The 8,631-nt window shown below is 39.6% G+C and overlaps 1 pseudogene; it reads left to right on the forward strand.

Annotated features, from left to right (window-relative positions):
* Positions 1-5,937: 5,937 nt before the first annotated feature.
* LOC130380033 (uncharacterized) lies at positions 5,938-7,183 on the forward strand (annotated as a pseudogene).
* The last annotated feature ends 1,448 nt before the right edge of the window (positions 7,184-8,631 follow it).

The raw sequence follows: 8,631 nt of genomic DNA on the forward strand, positions 1-8,631 counted from the left end.
TTTACAGAAGACTACTTAGATCCAAGCTCGACACCCTATCAGGAGCTGGCTGCTAATGTTACAACAGAGGTTAGATAATGTTATGAAGATTTAATTCAGTTTGAATAATGAAAAACATTGTATTCCTTTATTTTAACATGAAAAACATAAAACATATTGAATATTAATTAATTGTATTTCTTATAATAGGTTAACAATGGCTTCAAACATATTTTTCCTGGAACATATTCCAAGAGTACAATCAACTCTTTTTCGTAAGTACAACCAATTTATTGAATTTCCTTTTCCGTAAGTACAACAATTTGTATTGAATTACTTGCATCCTCAAATTTATTAATGAATACCTTCATGAATATCAAATAGATGATAGACAATTAATATGATACTGATAAAAAAGCATTGAAACTATTTTATCCTAATTCTGGTGTTTTCGTTTAATTTTCATTCTAGTAAGGGATCTGTCATTGTGGACATGACGCTGATCTTCAACAAAGAATCTGCTGTTCCTACTGAAAGCCGTGCAGTGCAGGTGTTGAAGGATGCAATAAAAGATCTAATCACCTTCCTCGATGTGGACACTACTACTATTGTTGCAGGTAACTAACAGTCAAATTATAATTTCACATCAATTGCTAGTTTAAACACATTAGCAAAGCAAGTTGGGTGGGTATAAAAAGTATAAAAGTATTTTAAAAGCTTTAATTCATCTCAAGATAATATACTTAAATATAAAATCATTCCCTCTGCATGGCCTACCTTGGTAGGACCAACCTCAGTAGGACCAACTACAATAACTTCAGGACAAGCAACCACTGCCGTAACCACTTCTACTCAAGGGCAAAGTACAACTGCAGGACCAACATCGAGTGACGCTACCACCTCAGGAGGACCAACTCTGAAAATGACCATCAGAACTGCTGTTTGTTTACCCATCTTCTTTATGATCATCAAAGGTCTGCTCTAAAATATGTAGAACCCTGATGCATACCAGTGTACCAAAATGAATAAACTTAATCTAATTTACAGCATTTACTTTATTCTGTGGTTACACATCTATTTCAAGGAGGATTTGTTGATAAGTATTGTTTAGAATATGTTTGTAAATAAGCCTCTGTTCAGATCTGGCTGAACAGTGGGGTATACTACGAACCTCGATTAGTGGGTTAGGGATGTATGTTGCGCTCAAAGCCTGGGTTAGCTGTGACACAAAAATTGCTCTCTTTTAGCGTCGCTGTATCACCATGGGGCCTTATGCTACCAACCAAACCTGGTCGGGAGCAGGTTATCAGCTAAGACTTTCGGGTAAGATCGGTGTGCGCAATTTCCTAGTCACTCCATGGTGTCACCATGGTGTTCCCGTGGACGTCGGAGCCCGGAGCGTACAGGGGTCTCACCGGAGTCAGAGGGTCTTTCAGGACGGATCCGATCCCTCGGTATTGCCTGAGAATTTTTTTTATGAGAGATATAAGTTCTCATCAGAGGCTTTTCGCTATTTGATCGTCATTTTTGGACCTTATGTAGACAATGCTTACTGTTGCGCAGTGTTTCTCCTTGAGAGAGTGCAGTGTTTCCCCCCAGCACTGTGTTGTCAAGGCGGCCGCCTTAACAACAATAGGGCCCCGCCTTGACTACCAATGTATATATAAATTATTAATATTATTATTATTTTTTTTACTTTTTTTTTAATTATTATGCATTAACAAAGTAGAAAACCCTCGTAGGGAAAGAAAACATACTTCCATCAGGTGTAAAAAATAAAGATCAATAATGCATCGGTAATACTGTTCACAACAATGGTTGTGCCATAAAGCTTTTTGAATTGAAAAAGCCCACTCCTTGACCACCTTGACAGACATTTACTGGGGGAAACACTGGAGTGGTATAGTGGAGGTAGCGCGTCAGTCTTTATGTGTATTAAAATGTCAAAATTCTTATGTCATATGGAATACTTATTCCCTAAAGTTTTGGGAATTATATTTGTATGCTTATTTCAAACTTGAACCCATGTTCTCAAGGCCATGCTGGCATCACATCTAGATGGGGGCAAAAGGCATGATGACAGGCGAGATGAACCCCAGTCGCTGGCGTTCAGGTCTTATCCTAATTCACTAATGTACACTAGGGCTTTGACTTTTGCCCAAAAATCATATTCGAAGTTCGTTTGTTCAATAATATTAATATTCGAATATTTATTAATAATATTTTGACCATTAAATGCCTTCAGTAAGACCTGGGCTGAATCCGAATACTTAGTACATACTATTTCTCTTCAGTGTCTACTACTTGACCGTACTACACTTGACAGTGTAGTACGGTCTACAGCTATGCGTAGAACGCCTCTGAACGCTTCCGAACGCCGCCGAAACTCCACCGGATGTTTGGCGATGACTTATCTTGATACTGATGTGATGCAGCTATTGCCCAGATCCAAACAAATTTCTCCCCTGGGAGACACAATAAATTGACTTGACTTGATCTCCCCTCAGATGCCGGCAAAATTACCTTGATAAGTTACCTGTTTCCGTCTTGTCACAGTTGCTATTAAAAATGTCTCTTTTTACTTAATTACTTACTTTATTTTTTTTAATGTCTCTTTTTTTCGCCGCTTTCTACAACGTTTCTAAGCCGCTGTTGGTGGTGTCGGGTCAGCCATCTCTTCTTCGTTCGTTACCAGACTCCAGTTGCATTGTGGGATAGCGTAGTGACCTACCGTTGTATACTGTGGCGGTAGTACGCATTCGGAAACGTTTTCCGTCCTACACAATGCGTACTGAGCATTCGGACGCGCTATATTTGTGGCGTACTACAAAATGCATACTATAAGTATGAGTATTCGGATTCAGCCCTGGATTGGGCTTTGCGATGTTTGTTTACCGGCGTTCCTATGGTTACCGGTCTTGCGTGTTCCAACGGTTTATTAGGTTTCTAATAAATCGCTGTCTAATCAATACTTCGTTCACTGCCTCTTCCGTGGTCATTACAATATTATGAATAGACTGCGTCGGTTCTCCGACCTCTCTCCCTCTTGGCCTGCCCATAACAGGTTCGAATATTAAGGGCTGCCTAATATAATTATATTCGAATCACGAAGTTCGGTGTCAAAGCCCTAATGTACACTGCCCGTACATCTCAGCAGTTGAAAAAATATGCTATACATTTCTTACATAGGGTGTATTTAAAGCAAATTTCCTAAATCATAGAATAAAGCAGGTTGTATGTTGCTTATATTTCAGACAATATGCAGAATCTTTTCAGTTGCGAATTTATATGATCGGCTAATTTTGCCAGCATGCCTCCCTAGCCTTATTATGTGCAACTGTGTTGCCCCTTTCTGATTCTTGAACTCCTCATATGAGTTCATTATGACTATCTGTTCCTCTTGAGTGAAATATACTGCTCTTTATCGATCCATTTTGTTAAGGTGAGTAAAATTACGCGATTAACGCCCATTTTACAGGAATGCGCATTGAACCTAAGCAAGAAAACCTCGCATGACAAATTCACTCGTACGTGAACTTCGTGGTACCATTTAAAGGGTAATTCCAGTGTAAAATGGATTTGGGATATGTTTTTGTATGATAACGAGTTGAAACGTTAGTTTTGGAGCACAAAAACCTCATATAGACGCTTTCTTCAGTTGGCTGTTATTAGCCGATTCTATCAATACGCTATAAACTTGGAACAATGGGGGCAGTGGTTATGGTAAAAACTAAATCGCTATTTTAAACCACTCAAAAGGCTAGAAGTAGCCCGACACTTCTTTGGTAGTATAACAATGGTCTTTACATATAAAACGAGGCATTGAGAACTTTGTAAGTGTACAGATTGTTTATTAAAAAGTACATTTTATACACACAATACCATCAGTAGATCACCCGTCGACGCCATTTTGTTTTCAAGACTCGATAAGTAGATTGACGAAAACAGAGATTTTGAAATCGGTCAGCAACACGCAAGCTCTGTGTTCGCCAATCTACTCATCGAGTCTTAAAAACAAAATGGCGTTGACGGGTGCTCTACTGATGGTATTGTGTGTATAAAATTTCCTTTTCAATAAAAAATCTGTACACTTAAAGTTCTCAATGCCTCGTTTTATATGATAGCGATTTCGTTTTTACCATAACCACTGCCCCCTTCGTTCCAAGTTTATAGCGTTTTGATAGAATCAGCTAAAAACAGCCAACTAAAGAAAGCGTCTATATGCGGTTTTTGTGCTCCAAAACTAACGTTTCAACTCGTTATCATACAAAACATAGCCCAAATCCATTTTACACCGGAATTACCCTTTAACTTTGATCGCGAGGTACGTACTTGTCAATCTAGGTTTTCCCAAAAAAGTCTGCATGTTCAGCCCGCTTCGTAGTATACCCCACAGATCATTTCACCTTCTTTTCTTTTGTACTTGTTTCGACCAATCATGTTGCTACACAGTAAAAATTAATTTACTGTTAATGAGTTGAATTTAACTCTGTTCCAGATAATATGTGGTCCCACTCAAAATGAGTGTAAAACTTTTCAGAGTTAATTATTTTCAATTCAGCGTCAATATTAACAATGGAATGTGTAAAAGTATTTAACACTGGTCATTTCACACTGTTACGAGTATTATCTTGATAGAGTAAATTTTACTCCTGTTTTACGTTAAAATTACACTTTAATGTGTAATATATTATTATTTTTATTTCTCTACAGTGTCATTTTTAATCTAGGTTATATGATGCAGTGTTACTGATTCACTATAACCTATCAAATGTAAACAAACACAAACATATGGTTACATGGTTCATTTATTATCAGTTCTTATCATCATTTCAACCCTTTAGATTAGAAACCATTAATAATAATAATAAATAATATATTCAATTTATATTGCGCTTTTCTCACACTCAAAGCGCTTTACATAGGGGCACAACAATAGATAAACAAGAAAAAAATTAGAGTTGATGGGGCTAGGGTTGGTGAGTGATATGGACAAGTTTTTGACCCGTTTCCACTCTACTTCCTTAACTCCTCCCGTGTATGCTTTCCACTTCCGTTCTGGCGGGCTCAGGTTTATGTTGCTAGGCATCTCCGATATCGACGCAGAGACACAGTGTGAAAACAGATGGACAACGTATCGAGGAAAAGTGGTTCGGGAACTACGTGTGCAGTAGTTGGCTGTACCAACTCAAGGAAACGCCTGAACGAGTGGTTAAATAGAGAGTGTTTTGACCACAAACCAGCCACGAAGAGACAATGTTTATGTCCTCCGTTGTTTGAGTTTTTTCGCAAGCCTGATGCCGACTCGGAATCACGGGCCTGGCTGAAGGCATTGAATTTAAAAAATCCACCCTGCACCGTTTTTGTGTGTTCACATCATTTTGTGGACAAGAGACCAACTAAGAATAATCCCTTTCCAGAGTTGTGGTTGGGATACACACGCTTTACCCAGCCAAAGAGGAGCCGAGTCACCGGGCGTACTACTGCCTGCCCAAAGAAGCGTAGACTTCAATCTGATGGTAAGTTCAGCAACTTTAGCTATGAAACTGACAATACTGTTAACTGTGAAGAAGTTATCATACACTAACATTGCTACCGGTGTTTTGCTAAAACACCTGGCTGTTTTGAAGATGGGACAAACAATGTTCACCATAGCTAGGCTAATGTTCATAGACAGTAGAGCTAACGTTACATCATTGCTTGTACGTACGTTGTGTGTGTGTGTGTGTGTGTGTGTGTGTGTGTGTGTGTGTGTGTGTGTGTGTGTGTGTGTGTGTGTGTGTGTGAGAGAGTGTAATGTTGTAGTACAATTTATGCAACTGTGATGTTTTTAGTGAGAGGACTCTACTATGCCTGCATTAATTTTGCTCCATTTATGTGTTTTCTTCCCCTTTTTAGATGCTCCCGAAACATGTCAGCCTGCCTGTGAGGCCGAGCCTGCCACACCAAAATTCCGAGATGCCCAGACCCAGTGGGAGGATCCGTCACTGACTGACCACACATACTTTTCAACAACACAGTCTGTTAAAGTAGACAAGGCCACACAGTGCGAGGATCCTACTGTGACTAGCACCACAGTCATTGATGACTCTAGGTCTCGGCTGTATACAGGAGTGCGCATGGTTAAATTTTTCACCATGGTGACGGCGTTGTTGCCTTTCGCTAAGCCATCAATACCCTTCCTGTTGTTGACCAAATCCTGATGACCTTGATGAAGCTAAAACTAAATCTTATGTTAGGAGATATTTCTCACCGTTTCAATGTGTCTACATCCATAGCGGGCATTGTGATTAGTCACTGGATTGGCGTGATGGGTGAACAGTTCAAAGTCCTGATCCCCTGGCTTCCAAGAGAGACCATTCGTGCCACCATGCCCTTACCGTTTAAGAGGAACTACCCTCGAACCACCTGCATCATTGACTGTGCCGAAAGTGCCATGCAGAGAGCCACAAACCCAGATTCAAGGAGTGACACTTTCAGTCAGTATAAATCACGCAACACTGTGAAATATCTTGTCGCTGTGGCCCCTAATGGGCTAATCATGTTTATATCTGTCGCATATGCTGGCAGAAGCAGCGATAAGTTTATCACCATGGACAGTGGGTTTCTGGACTATCTAAGGGCTGGTGATGAGGTCATGGCGGACCGTGGGTTCACCATTCGAGACCTGCTTAATGAAAGAAAGGTCAGTTTGAACATCCCTGCATTCACCAACAGGCGCAATCAGTTGACCAATGAGGAGATAACACGAACCAGGTGAGTAGCCAATGTCCGCATACATGTGGAAAGAGCAATCCAGAGACTGAAGGTCTTTAAGATTTTATCCCAGACCGTTCCCATCAGCATGGCACGTAAACTGGACAACATCTTGACCATCTGTGCTGGCCTAGTTAACCTAAGAAGTCCACTGATCAGAATGCCTCGTGAGGTTTAGAATCTTGCCTTGTGTCCCTGTGTGCATACTAGTATTGGTTAATATTGTAAATGATTGTTATAGTGATGTTATTGTGTGGGCTTGTTTTGTATTTCACTTTTTAATACATGTTATGATTAAATACATGATCTTTCTTGTTGAAGCCATTTGTTTCATTTCCTCAAAACAATTAATTCATCCAGTGTTATTAATGTATGAGTTTACTATGAACGAATTGTGTTTAAAGAAATTGTAACACTCTAAAGAAGATGGGGCACTCATGATCGTAGTTCAATGCAATAATGAAATGAAAATACATCAACCTTTATTTTCAACTTTGTATTATATTTGTAACCGATGTCTTTCTGCGTTGTGTCTTGTATCTTCCAGTGAGGCACACACAGGAGTCGAGTACTAGAGGTTTATTCTTTCCAAAGGAGACAAAACAACACGGGCGTCACACACAATCCGGGATATCACTCTCCACTCAGCTCCGTGCATCAGCGCTCACTCACGCTAGACACATATATCCTGTGACTTTCAATAAATACATGTAAGGAATAAATTATAAAAATGTAAACAAAGCATAAAATGATCTCAAATAAATTAATTAAATAAAAAGACAGTATATTAAATATATACACTAATAAAGGAAATAAAATATAATAGAGAATTGTCATTTTCCTCACACTCATTTTACATATTTTACCATAAACAAAGACACATAACAGGCATACCTTTCCAAAGGAGACAAAACAACACGGGCGTCACACACAATCCGGGATATCACTCTCCACTCTACAAAACAAAGGAAGCAAACAATTGACCACACATACCGGATAAAACAACCGCATTTGGAATATCAAGGCGGGAAAAAACTAAGCTACCACCGGCTCAAGCTAGGTTACGAGTTAATCAAAATCCACCCTTCCAACAGTTCAATTAAATTGTCTAAAGCACCAGAGTTTCTCCCGCGTGCCTAAAAGCACGTCACAAAGCAGTGTGAACCACCACAGCCGTTCAAGGGCAACAAACAAGGGGTTAACATAAAAATCTAACGGAGAGAGACACAAACGGAACTCACCAGCTCCGTGCATCAGCGCTCACTGACGCTAGACACACAGGTGCAACGCCAAACCACTCCCCCGGGAAACAAAAGGCATGCCATACGGAACAACGAAATCAACTTACAACTAGGAACCAATATTTGGTGGAGTTCACAATAAAAAAGGTATGAACAATGATAAAAAAATAACACAAAATAAAATTAAATTTAGCTCGGCTACATATTCAACATTAAATTCATCATTATATTACATTATGTAAACAACAGACATCTGCTGGCACCCTTGGGCACCTACATAAGGCAGTTTATTTTGGTTTTAAAATGCTGAGATATTTACTGCAGAACTGTAACCTTCCCTCGACAAAATAATCAACGATTTTTGGGAGCATGTGGGAAAAGTAGAATGTGCGCAGCCTTGTGATTTGCTCCTGAACAAAGCCTTGGTCATAGGGTACTTGTATTTCTAGGTGCTCAGTTTTGTTCCAGGTGACCAACTTGGCGTGCTGAAGCCCTGTGCAGTGCATCCCAAGTTGAACCTGCATGTAGTAGCCTTTTTGACCATTGTAGGCAATATGGTATTCTACCCTATCACCATTTGCCACAGTTGTGATTTCACAGCTCTTTGTTGCCAAAAATTCTTTAATTGACTTGTTTCCCATCACAGGTGTTTTGA

Source organism: Gadus chalcogrammus, chromosome 3 (assembly GCF_026213295.1).
Source record: "Gadus chalcogrammus isolate NIFS_2021 chromosome 3, NIFS_Gcha_1.0, whole genome shotgun sequence".
Classification (NCBI taxonomy): Eukaryota; Metazoa; Chordata; class Actinopteri; order Gadiformes; family Gadidae; genus Gadus; species Gadus chalcogrammus.